The sequence below is a fragment of the Sapajus apella genome, unplaced genomic scaffold (assembly GCF_009761245.1).
Source record: "Sapajus apella isolate SASKATOON/1434 unplaced genomic scaffold, GSC_monkey_1.0 scaffold107, whole genome shotgun sequence".
Taxonomy (NCBI): Eukaryota; Metazoa; Chordata; class Mammalia; order Primates; family Cebidae; genus Sapajus; species Sapajus apella.
The window spans coordinates 2,134,147-2,147,494 of NW_022437047.1; the positions used below are offsets into that span (position 1 = coordinate 2,134,147).

The following is a 13,348-nucleotide window of genomic DNA, read 5'->3' on the forward strand; positions in this document are numbered from 1 at the left end:
ATAGCACGGGGTCAGGAGGCAGCACCTAAGTACAACTGCATGTGCCTGCATAGTGGCGGAGACAGGTGCTTACAACACCTGTCTCCAGAGTGGGCGCAGCTGGCGTGGAGCCTGGCCTTGTGGCTCCGGTCTTTACTGGGTTTAGACCTTAGGAGCACTAGCTCAGAGTTGGAGGAAGGAATCGCCTTGTGCGTTTCTTGCATCGGGAACCTGAGAGTCTTCGCAGTTAACCAAGTCAGTGAGGCGCAGGGTAAGCAGGGAGGGGTGGGTGGAGTCAGGGTGCAAATGGCTGGAGGCAAGATGGTGGGGTCTGGTCAGCAGGATCACCCAGCAAAGCACAGCCCACCCCGATCCTACTCCTGCCCCTTGTTACTGTGGCATATATCCCCTTACGCTTCAGGTCTGGGAAGCTTTGTGGGTGTTTTCTTTATAAGAAACAGTGATGCCTTAGGATCACCACCTCCCCACGGCTGTCTCTGCACTGGGCTGCCAGGACAGAGTCCCTACTCTGGTTTCATGAGCACAGGCTGGGTGGAATCAAACCACTTGAGGAGTCCTGGGGGTTGTCACCAGTAGGAAAAAACAAGGGCTTGGAATTGGACACGAAGGACCCAGGTCAAATCGAGGGAGTACACAACAAGGCCTCTCGGTGCTCAAACTCGTGGTCTCTTGCCATCCATGAAGGCCAGACGGCCATGATGTGTAGACCCCAGGGTCTTTTTGACCCTAGGAAGGGCCCAGCCTCTCTCCAACCACTCCTCCTCATGCTGGGTGGGAGAGGACACAGCTAAAGTGCCTGTACCCAACTGGGAAGGGTAAGGAGGGGAACCTCCTCAGAAAAGTAAATTATGCAGGGAAGAAATTGATTCCCATAGCCCCTCCTTACCCTTCCAGCTCCTTGAGAGCCAGCAACGGGCAGTGGTGTTTAGCCCCGAGGAAAAACTACATGCAGAATGGAAAGCACACGCTTGGAGTGGCTCCTGCTGGAATGAGAGCTGGAGTGCAAGCTCCTGCTTCCAGGGCGTGGTGGGTGCGGCTTAGTTCTCACCTTGCAGATGCACTGGGAGTGTTGGCCCAGGCCAGCCTGGGGACTGCCTCCTCACCTCCCTGCATGGACTGACCTTTGCCACCTTGCCCCTGGGCTCGCCTCTGTCCTGCCCAGCAGTCCTTGGGGGCAAAATGGAGGTTGAGAGGCTCTTGGCAGTCACGCCTCACCATGGACACCAGTGCATTATTGGATACCTCTTGTCCTCAATCTATTGAAGGGAGGACTGAGGTCCGTTGCTGGGGTCCTGAATGTGGGAACTATAGCCGCCCACTACCCTTGGGGCACCTCTCCCCTCCCCAGCATGCTTGCTTTGCTATTAGTGCTGCCTCATTTCCCACTGAGATGGTCTAGAGCTCCTTCACCCTTGCCCTGCCACCAGCAAATTTTTATCCCTAGGGTAAGATGACGGAGGCCAGCCTTAGTCCTGGCCTGCCACACACTCAGGAATGTGCTGAGGCAGAGTATCTAGTTCTCCAACATAGGGGCTGTGACCTGTGACCTCCCGGGGGGCTTGTGAGGGTCTGAGAAACGAGGAAGTGTGAGCGAGCCAGCTCCTCGCAGGGGCACAGTACATGGTGATCGCTCCTGTGAGCAGTTCTCAGCTGAAAGTGCACGGCAGGACTAGGGGGGCACTTTGCAGAAGCGTTTATTGGGGTACCTCCGAAAGGAAAGGGGCATTCCCTTTCTCTGGACAACACCCTCTTGAGCTTGTTTTGGGGTGTCTTTGATGGCACCTGAGTTAGAGATGACAGTGTGAGGTGGTAGGGAATTTCTGGGCTGGGGTTTTAGTGTGGCGTCTGTCCTGGGTCTGTCTGTCCTGGGTCCATGCTTCCTGCCCAGCCTCCACTGGGTGGGGCATGGCCAAACCGGTTTGGGAAACAGCCCTGACAAACTAGCCCTGGCTGCTCCAAGGTTCCCTGGAGTTCAGTTCCCAGGGTGAGTTCACACGCCTTGAGGCTCCCAGTTCCCAGCTCCTGCCAACCCAGGCAGCCCTTGGGGACAGGGGGCGGGCGTGTGAGGAGTGTTCCTAGAGGAAGGGGCAGGCCGGACGCCCTCTCTCAGGCCAGACTGGACCACAGGACCTGAGACGGCAGGACCTGCCCAGCACAGGGAAGCAGGTAGGGCTGGGTGCGGTGGGCCGTGCTGGGGGCCTGCCTGCACGTCCCGAGCCAGCTGCACCACCGAACTAGCTGGTCCCCGCTATGCGCAGGGCCTGAGCGTGTGTGGGAACCGGGGGTTGGGGTGGCAGACGTGGATAGGGTTACCTGCAGCCCAAGCAGCAGCAGACAACTCCTTTTTTTGCCTTTCTTACCCACAAGTGATGGTGATGGAGGCTTAGGGAGCAGAACGTGGGAGGGATCTAGGAAAACCAGGAGCAGCTGAAACTCAGTTCAGCTTAGTGCTGAGGCAGCAATACTATCAGTCTGCAGGAGAGTGAGATGTTTTCCCCCAAGGAAAACCTGTCTGATTTAGGTTCCAGGGACCAGCTGTCAGGGCCACCACACTCCACCTCACAACACACCCCAAAACTGATGTTTTCTACAACTAAGGAAAAGGCCTAGCCCCTCAGGGTGTTCCCCACCCATCCGCTCTCCTGGGGCCCGGTCACCCTCAGTCCTGCATGCATCACCTGTCTGACCTCAGCAAATCCACTTTCCTCTCTGGAGCCCCTTCCATCTGTAACCCCCACCAGCGGGATGGATAGGCAGTCCACTCCAAGTGTGCAGACACACCGCTCACCCCACAGCTCCTGCTGGATTGAGAAGAGCTGGGAGACTGGCCTGGGCCCTAAGAAACATGACCCTGCTTGGAGGCCAGGGCTGATTTAGGGGACCACAGTCTTCAGAGAGCAGTGCCCATCCCCTGTCTCTTACATGTGGTCCAGAGAGAGGAGGAAGTTGCCCACAGTCACACAGTAGGTTCAAGAAGCTGGGGTTAGCACTAAGTTTTAAGAGTGGGAGGCAGGCGGGAGGTGCAGAGCTGTCTCTTGGGGACATGCCTGCTCTCAGACGTGATGTCACAGAATTATGGGCATGAAAGGGCAGCCTTCCTGTACCAGCAGTGGGCGGGGCCTTTGTCCTGTAGAGTGACTGAATCACCTCTTCTTGGGCCTCGATTTCCCCTTTGTAAAATACAGGTAGTATCATCATGGGCAGGGTCCTAGTTGAGTCTTGGAAGGTTTGAATGAAGCAGGAAGAACCACATGGCTGGGAGAACGGAGAGGTTGTCTGTGTGTTCCCACAGCCCCGTTAGATCCTCATCACCCGCAGCAGGGTGAGCCAGGCCAGAAGGGATGCCCCATCTTACAGAAGCACACACATGGCCCCAAGGCTGCACTGATAGTGCGGTGACCTCGCTAGAGCCAACCCTGGTCTCCTGGGGCCCAGCAGTCACTGCCCCCCAGCCCGAGGACTGCGAGTCTCTGTGGTCATGTGCTTCCTGTGCTGTTTCCTCCTGGGAGGAGATGACCCAAGAGAGCTGGAAGGGAGGGGGGCCCTTTTCCTATTTCTGGGGCACCCAAGCAGTGGTGGGTCTACAGGCAGGAAGTCTGGCCCCAGAGCCCCAGCCCCCAGCCAGGCAGAGTCACAATTGTATGTCCAGTTTTGTTCTCAGGGCTCATGAGTCAGACCACCCGTTCCTGCTTTGAGCAAAGCAATCAGAGCAGCCATCCCAGCTCCTGCCTGCCTCCCACCTCCTCCTCGACACAGTGGGATGGGGCTAAGGAGGGGCTGGGGCTCTGCCCACTGCCCAGACCTCCCATGTGAAGAGGACAGCTGCAAAGTCCCTCCAGCCCCTGCACATACACGCTCCAGAAGAGGAAGGGGTCTGGCTAGACCTGCCTCCTGGCATTGCTGGGCCTGAGAGTGGAGTCAGAAGCAAGTGGCTGTCGGTGTGGCTCTGCGAGGGCCTAGGGTGTCTGGATGTGGACACAGTTGGATGCTAGGGGAGCACCCAGCTGTGGGGGAGGGGATACTGTCTGCACCAGGGAGCACCCAGTATGAATGAGTGGTGTGAGGCTGGGCATTCCTGAGCATCTGCATGATCATCTTGGAGATGGGTGAGAGAAATTGTATTTGAGCAATTTTATACAATACTTAGGTAGGGAGATGGGGCAGCCTCTCCATCCCAAGGGAACACGTACACTGCAACAACACTGCTAACAGTTTATTCCCATGTAATGCTTTCTACATGCCTGAAATTGTATCAACATTCTATGTATACTAACATATTTAATTCTCGTGGTAATTTAGGTGGTAGGTGCTACTTATCCCCATTTTATAGAACGGAAGACGAAAGCACAGAGAGCTAAAGTAACTTACCCAAGACCACACAGCTGCACATGGCTGAGCTCTGGCTCCAGAGCTTGTGGTCTTGGTCACTCTGCCTCCTGGAGGCAGGAGGCTGCTTTCAGTTTCTAGGTGGGACTCTGGTGTGAGATTGGCCATCTCTCCTCTGTGGTGACAAAGCGTGGGTCTTTCCTCACCTTGTGGTTCCTCACACCAGGCCAGTGAGCAGGAGAGGTTCCTCTTAATGTCTATCCATTTTAGAGATGCGATGAGTCCAGGCCTGTGTTGACTCAAACCCCTGTATCTGCTGCACTCTCTCGCCCCTCCTGAGCCCTCACCACCTCTTCTTTTCTGTGCATGGCTACAGAACCCAGGGTCCTACGGATATTCAGGAAACCCCACTGCCTTGAACTCCCAGGGTTCCCGGGTCTGGGTCCCAGAACCCTGTGTTTGGGAGCTGAAGGAGGAGGAGCAGAGAGGGTAGCGGGGCATGGCCTGGGCCCAGGAGCAGGAGGAGCAGCACCCTCTCCAGGGAGGCCCGGGTGAGATGCTGGGAACATCTCACTAACATGAACAGCAGCGCCGGCCCCTGAGCAGAGGACGAGCAAGGCTGTGGCTGGCCCCCACGCTGTAGGTACAGTTGCTGCTGTAAATGGCTTACCTTCTGTTCCCCGTGACTGGGGTGGCTGTGCATGTCACAAAACAGGCATCATGTGACTCCCTTGTAGGTTTTATTTGAGGACAGCACCAGTCTGTGGACACATCCCTGATAGGATTCCTTTCAGAGCCCTGTTTCTGAAGCTGGTTCCCTGCCCCCCAGGAATGGGGAGTTGCTGGTGGGTTTAAAGGCCACCGGGCACCAGGTCACAGATACTGCTCTGATTGTCCGCGCCTCAGTGTCTGTCCTTCCCTCCCAGTCTTCTCGGCTTATTGGGTTATTTCTAGCTGTGTTTCATGTCAGTGTTGGCTGCGTAGCATGTGCTAAACATCGTGCTGGGTGCCAGGGTTGTAGAAGTAAAGCCCCCAAATCCCATCGTGGCCCCAGGTGCTCATGCTGTCCCTACAGAGCACCACAGCATCCCCCTGGGTAGCTCAGCCCAAGACTCCTGTCGGCATCCATCAAGTATCCACCATCTACCTGGCCCTGTGCAGCCTCTGGGGACACAGTTTAAAAAGAGATGATCAGATGCATGGGTGGAAAAAGTCCTCTGACCGCCTTGCAGAGGGCAGGTTGGCGGGAGGCAGGTTTGGAGACCAAGATGAATGATGCGCTGCTGTTGTCATAATTCAGGGGAGCACCGGCAGGGCTGCAGAAGGTGATTGGGTTGGAGCAGTCAAGAAGCAAAGGGAACAGACTGCAGAGATCATCAGGATGTGAGAACCAGCGGTGGGACAGGGAGGGGCCCGTCTTCCTGAGGCAGCTCGAGGTCCTCCCTGGGATACCAGCGGATGTGGGAGCAGGAACTTGGGACATGTCAGAGAGGAAAGAGGAGGTGGGCTGAAGGGGCTCAGTGTGGGGGCCTGGCTCTCCTGCCCCTGACTCACCAGGCAAGTCCCTGCAGCTCCCATACCCAGCCTTCCCCACTGAGAGTGGCTCCACTGTCACTGCTGCTGCCACCTCAGAGGGTCTTGTGTGGCCTTTTGTAAGCTCATGGGAGGGAAGCATCTGAAAGTGTATCATTCATACTTTTATTGGAATAATGAACCCCTCCTGCCACATGCCAGGGTTTGGTTTGAGGATGAGAGGGCCCTGCTTCAAGACGCTGCCTCGTCGGCTTCGCAGCATCTTTCCGGGCCGCCGTGTGTGCTGCCCCATGCCTGGGGGTCTCCTGGGTCTCAGAAGCACCCCTCCCAAGCCCTACTCCCCCCACACACACTTCCTCTATTCTCCAGCAGCCCTTTAGCTGCTCAGATGCTCTTTGATACTTAGGCCTTTGTTTCATTTTGCGTGTGGCTTCCCCAGGCTGCCATGTGTTCGATGACTCTCCTGCCCAGCTGTACATGCAGGCCTCTGTTCCCTCCTCCAGACGGCCTTTCATCCCTCCCAGCTTCCCCCTGCGCCCCACTGCTGCTCTCATCCCTTCCTGACTGCCAGCTCTTACCGGGAGCAAGCATCCCAGCCCTCTCGCTGTCCACACCTCCCCCCACCCGGCTCCACCAAGAGCGCCTCTTTCCCAGTGGCTACCATGGCTGCCCTCTGCATTCTTGCTCCTTTGCAAGCCAAGTGCAGCCTGATGGGGATGAAGCCTTTCCCAGGTGCCCAGGTGAGCATGCCTGCTCCCCTCGATGCTCCGACACCTGACCCAATCGATGCTAACAAAGGCTAGTCACTTGGCCTGTCTGGACAGTGTGCCCCCACCCTCCTCACCTGGCACCCAGGCGATTCCTGAAGTAGGGCTGCACTCCCTCTGCCTCCTGCCTCCTTGTTTGGTTAGCCAGTCCTGGGCCTCTGCGCTGCTGGGAGCTACAGGTACAGGGGCAAATACAGGGCCCATCATTGCCCCTGGCGAGGGCACGCCTGAGCAAGCCAGGACGAGCTGTCCCCCGCCCTCCATTCAGGCCTGCCTTACCCGACATCTGGTTTTATTTCTTCCCCCTAAAGGACAGATGGTATGGGGGCTGCTGGCTGTAGGGAGTTGCTGGAAAGGTCTTGGGGAAGCAGATGCTGGGAAGTTGGCTCCTCCTCGGTTCGCTCCTCCCTGGTTCCCTCCTGATCCTCAGCCAGTGCTCGTTCACTCTCATTTCTGTTTCAGATGAGTGACCACAGGGTCACTGGCTGGCGCTGGTGCTGCCTTCGCCATAGCATCCTTGGTCGCAGCTGGGGCAGGGCCTTTAGACATATCCACTGGGTCCTGTTTATAGAAGATGCCACTCCTGGTCACACACCCCATTATTTTATATACCACTAGAAAGGAAGAACACGCCGCCAATCACACCGTGGCACAGCACCACTGTAGGATGCGTGCTTCTTGTCAGTGATCTTGGTTAAGTCGTGGCTGGTGTGGAGTGGGAACCCTGGTGTCCCCGTGGCTTCCTGGAGAAGCTACAATGACTAGCACAGGCAGCAGGAGCATGAGATCAACTGTCCCTTCTGTTGAGTTCAGCTGTGTCTTCTGCTGACCCTTCAGGGCTGCTGCCTCCCTGCGTATGTGGCCGTGACTGTCTAGATCTTGGCTACTAAAAGCCAAGGTCCTAGAGGGGGTCAAGGGGGATGCTGGGCCTGTGTCTTGGGCTGTTCTGGATCCTGGGGAACTGTCCCCACTACCCCCACAAAAGGCGGCCGCTATTGAGGGCTGCTGTGGGAGACCCATGGGGTGCCCTAGGGAAAGAAGAAGGAATGCCTTCCCTCCAGGGCCACCAGCGCCTTGCCACCAGCTGAAGCAGAGGCACAGCTGCCTCCAAATGGGGAATTGATTTTTGCTTCCTGTGTCTCAGAGTAGGACACTCGATGTCCTCATTCTACCCCTAGGCAGCTCGGAGGGAGGCCGGGGAACGAGTGTGCTGAGTGAGCACGCAGGCCTGCTCACCTGCTCAGGGCCCCCACCATCTCCATGAACTTCTGGAGCTTCATGCCTGCCCAGGCCCTTGTCTCGCCCTCTGCTCTGTGATCAGAAGCAGAGACGCAAGGTCCCAGGACCATCCTGTTGGTCACTTCTCTGCTGACTGAGGCAGTAAGGCCTGCCGTGGTGTAACGAACACATGCAGAGCTTCGACTGTGTGCCTGCCTCCCCTGTGCTTCATGAAGGTAACGCAGTCCCATCTGTATGGCTGCCCTAGGAGATGAGGAAACTGAGGTGCAAGAAGATGAAGTCCCTTGCTCAGGTGTCACACAGTAACAGGGACAACTGGGATCAGGTCTTGTGGGTATGTTTCAGGCTATGCCTCAACAGCTCTCCCAGTGTTATGGGATGCAGAGGTGGGTATAGGGTTTCAGGGGTTGGTGATGGTCCTTGGCCCTCTGCCCGCTCTGCAGGCTTTCTGCCTTCTGCTTGGATATCACTGGGATTGGTTGGCAACACTAATTTACATGCCATATCCACTCTGTGAAGCAGGCAGCTCCTGCTAATCCCATTGTATAGATGGGAAACTGGAGGAAGCACCCTTAGAGATGAGCTTTGAAGAAGTGCAAGCTCTGTAAGGAAAGAGGCATGAAATTGTGAGGTGTCTTTTGGGGCCGGCGCATAGAGAGGTGGGCCCGGAGCTGCTGGGCAGAAGGGGCTTACAAATAAGAGACCACCACCTCTCTGGAAGACTCTTTCTTGCCTGCTACAAGCAGAACACACACAGTGCTGACACGTACTTTGTGCTAACTGCACGCCAGATGCTTTTAAACACTTTGTAGGTGTTCATGTCATCCAATAGCATAATAAGGCCGGGCTTCGTGGCTCACGCTTGTAATCTCAATACTTTAGGAGGCCAAGGTGAGCAGATTGCGTGAGGCCAAGGGTTCAAAACCAGCCTGGCCAACATGGCAAAACTGTCTCTACCAAAATATACACACATAAAAAAATTAGCGGGGCATGGTGGCACACAACTGTAGTCCCAGCTACTGGGGATGCTAAGGCACAAGAATGGCTCGAACGCAGGAGGCAGAGGTTACAGTGAGCCAAGATCGAGATACTCCACTCCAGCCTGGGCAACAGAGCAAGACTGTCTCAACAAATAAAAAAAAAAAAAAAAAACACAATAACCCGCATTAACATTTGGCAGATAAACTGAAGCCCAGAGAGGTGGTGTCATTTGTCCAAGGTCACATAGCTGTTAAGGGAATAATAAGGTTTCGAATCCAGACTTTCAGAGTCCCTTGCCCTGAACCACAGGGTGGCAGCTGCCTGCTGAGGTCAGGAGAGATGGGCGCCGAGGCTTCCTTCCAGCCTGCGGAGCTTTGCATGTCATCTTAAGTGGTTTGGACTCAGTGGTGGGGGCCATGTGAGGGTTCAGCAGGGATGACGGCCTCACCTGTTTCACTGCAATACCACCAGCACACAGTAGGTGCTCGGCAGCCATTTGTTGAATGAAGGTTGGACGAGTGATAGAACACCTTGATACCGAAAGTGAGAATGGATCGAGGTGAGGGAGTCTGGTCACAAGGATGCAGTTTGGAGGGATGGGGGAGCCCAGTGGGTTCACTTTAGACGGATGGGGTGGTGCATGCTTGCACGTTTTTCGCTGAGACACTTGAGGAGTGCTTGGAAATCTTGATTAAGGCTCAGCATTGGCAGTTGGGGTCTGGAACGATTCCCTGGTGCTGTCCCAGCCCCAGCTGTGATCACCACGAGGTGAGCTAGAAGGCCCCAAGGTCCTTGGCACCAGCCCCTGGGCAGGCTGGAGAGGATGACAGGGGATGGGGGCTTGGTGAGGAGCCTGAGAGCCCAGTTTCTGGGGTACCTGCACCCAGCTCAGCACCTGCTTGTTAAGAACCTGCTGCCTTGAGTGATGGCAGGGAGGGGATTTGTTTAGGGGTCAGAAGTGGTGCATTTCCAGGCTGTTGTGCCTCTGTTTCTCCTCCCCCAACGAAGGCAGTTCCCCATCAGAGATCTTGTTGGAGGAAAGGGGCAGTGGGTACTGCCATAACCACATTGTCAGCTCCAGGAGGGGGTGGTCCCATGGGCCTCCTGTAGCCAGCTCCACAGGCCACCTCCTGACCCGACCCCCTTTCTGTGGCTGAACTTCTGCTCCCAATAGCCCCTCCCACTTCTTCGTTTCTTTTCTTTTTTCTTTCTTTCTTTTTTGGAGGGGAATGGAGTCTCTCTCTGTTGCCCAGGCTGGAGGGCAGTGGCACAATCTCAGATCACTGCAGCCTCCACCTCCCGAGTTCAAGCAATTCTTGTGCCTCAGCTTCCTGAGTAGCTGAGATTACAGGTGCTGGCTACCACGGCTGGCTAATTTTTGTATTTTTAGTAGAGACAGCGTTTTACTATGTTAGCCAGGTTAGTCTCGGACTCCTGACCTCAAGTGATCTGCCTGCCTCAGCCTCCCAATGTGCTGTGATTACAGCTGTGAGCCATCACGCCCAGCCCCTGCTTCTTGGTTTCTAACAGGCAGAAGGCCTCCCCATGTTGACACCCCAGATTGGAAGGGGCCCAGAAAGTTTGCACGTGGAACTACAATTCCTCTCCACACCCCTTGGCAGGCTTTGGAGTATCTCACTGCCAATTGCTTAGCCCCTTGGAGGGTGGCCGTGGGTCTAATGGCATTCGACAGCTGTGCAAGTGATGTGTACATGGGGCTCCGGCCGTGGGAGCACCAGGCAGGAGGCCAGCCACCGCCTGTCTGCGGGAGAGAGGCAGTCACATGTACTGGCCAAGGCTGTCCTGGGCCCAAGCATGCTGTACTTTATAAATGAGGAAAGGGACATTGAGTTCTAGCTGCTGTTTTAATTTGAAAGTTGGAGCCCTCTGTGTGAAAAGGGGCCTTTGGGGCCAGCCCTCTTACCACCGGTAAGTGGGGCCCACAGGACAAAGGGACAGGCTGGCCATGTTGGTTGCCCAGGCAGAAAGCACTCCTGACCTTCCCTGCAGCAGAGAGGGGCTCAAGTCAGGACTGAAACTGCCCTCCCATTGCCTGGTATGCTCTGGGCATGCCACACCAGGTCCTCCCGTCTCTCCCGCTCACCCGGGGACTATTTGTGCTGTCCTAGCAAGTGCACAGACCAAAGGCATGCAGGTCAGAGAGGCAGGCAGGCCAGACCCGCCTAATCAGAGCAGACAGGGTTCCCGGTACAGAATGTGTGAGTGATGGCCAAGATCCAGGCGCATCCAGACACCCGCCCAGCTGGTGTCACTCTCTGTCCTTGCGTAATCCCCTGCCTGCCTCTGTCTGTTCCTGCTGGCCCTCCTGGTTCTCTGACAGTGCCCAGACTCCCTTTTTGGCTGCAAATTCCCGTGTGTTGCCACGTTTACCTCAGAACAACTTGTGTTGGTTTGCACTATGAGGAGAACACACACAAGGTCCACCGCCCTGCATGGGGCTGCCAGCATGGCCTCTGTGCTCACCAGCCTCAGGGGTGAGGGATCGTGCCTCCCCATCCTTTCACCACCTCTTGGTTGTAGGAGCATGGCCTTTATGGCTGTCTGATCCACATATCATGCCTGTTTGTGGCATGCCAGACTGTACAGCCAGGCCCTGCCGCGCAGCCAGCCTGCCTTTATTCCCTTTATGGAAACCACTTCTCTAGGGGCAGGAGGACAAGGGCTGTCCTTGGCCGAGCAGGGGGTGGCCCGTGACATTGGAGGAAAGCCCTGATTCCCCCGTGGTGCCTCCGCCCCCTGCATGGCGGGCCGGCCCCCAGGAGGAGTGAGGGTTGGGAGTGGTGGGGTGGGCAGCAGGCGGCACCATCTGCGGCCGTCCTTTGTGCTGGCAGTGGAGCGATCCCTCCATCGCTGCAATCCAGCAGGCCTCGTGCTTGGAGTGCAAATGAGTTTCCAGATGCCCAGTGCCCCCGCACAAGAGGCGGTACCTAGGGGCCTGGGAGAAGGATGGAGTGGGCTGGAGGCTGGTTTTTGTCTGTCCTGGCCTCCCTGAATAGGCTGCCTCTCCAGCTACAGCAGATGTGTGCTGGACACCCCCACAGGCGTATTTGCCAGTTTCTGGGCAGATGTACATGCCAGGGGAGAGTGCCTCTTCTCTGATACTGTCCTCCTTTTGAGGGTGGTAACAAGGTGACCCCACAGAGAGGCAGAATACATCTTTTAAGACTTAGCTCATCTACTGGGCCCCCTCCTGGAGGGAGAAGCAGGGGCCCCCTTGGGGACCATAGCCCCTGCTTGCCTCCTTGGTTGGGCGTCTTTGTGCACCACACAAGCTGAGCAAATGGAGCAAGTGGCCCTGGCGTCTTCTTGGGGCCTTGGGCTGACAGAACCCTGTCTGGGTGGCTTGGGGTGGCAATCTGCCCAGCCCCTTCCTGTCATCGTGCATATGGATGTCTTCTACCACTGCCAGCTGAACGTGGTGACACAGAAGACGCCTCAGGGGTTCCTTATTGACTCAGAGGGGCTGGAGGGCCATGAACACCTAGGATTTTGCCTTCTGAAGGCTTTCATCTCCTCCCCACCTTCTGGTCCTGCCTCGGGCTCTACCACCAGGGCGTGGGGCCAAGGGCAGGAGCACCGTCTCTGTTCCTGCCGACTCTGGCTGTGGCTACTGTGAGCAGCTTTGTCTGCCCAGGCCCCGTCTGCTCATCTGTAGAATGAGGATAATAATAGCTAATGATGTCCTGGATGGTCGAGAAAAAAGGGTGCAGAGGCACGTTTTACAGCATCCAGATGGGAGCCCCTTGAAGTGCAGACTCGGCTTTGCACCCAGCCGCGTGCTGAGCAGTTGTGATTCAAAAGATGCCTGGCCACTCTTGCCCATTGACTGCTTCCAGAATGCCTAGATCACTCAGCAGGAGTAGGGCCTCGGCTGAGGTGTGGCCACCCTTCATCCAGCAGTCCCACAGACCCAGCAGTTCCCCATCTGTCCCTCCCTGCAGCCTGGGAGGAAGCCAGGGCACCAGTCGTTACTCCTTTTTACCTCCAGGCAAACTGAGGATCAGAGAGTGTCTGTGGGCTTCTGGAGTCCAACAGCAAGATGGTGACGGAGCGCAGCCTTCCAGTTCCCCCAGCCCCCAGCTTCGTCGTGTACTTCAGGAAGACAGGCCAGCTAAGACACGCTGGCCAGAGTCCAAGCTGAGACACGCTGGCCTAGGGGGCGCTTTTGGCTCCTGTGGCCACATAGGGACAGTGAACAATGAAAGAAAATGGCAGTTTTCCCAGCCCCCAGTTCACATGGAGCTCTCTCAGCCTGGACATGCACGGCTGCTCCAGGCTCCTGCCTTGGGCACCCCTGCTGTCTCCTGCTTGGCCCCTCAACACCCCAGCCATCCTCTGCTCTGGACACCCTTTGTCTCCCCATGCATTTGTGCCCAGCAGAGCAGGGACCAATTGTGGGTATGACCAGGAGGTGTGTGCTAGGGGGCAGTTTCTGGGCGGGAGTTTCAGGAGCAGCCCTGCAGACACTCCTGGGTTATCAA

At 56.4% G+C, this 13,348-nt stretch overlaps 1 protein-coding gene across 11 annotated transcripts in view; it reads left to right on the forward strand.

Annotated features, from left to right (window-relative positions):
* The window catches only part of ZMIZ1 (zinc finger MIZ-type containing 1), a 243,388-nt gene that overhangs the window by 193,019 nt on the left and 37,021 nt on the right, over nt 1–13,348 (forward strand). The window lies entirely within an intron of this gene.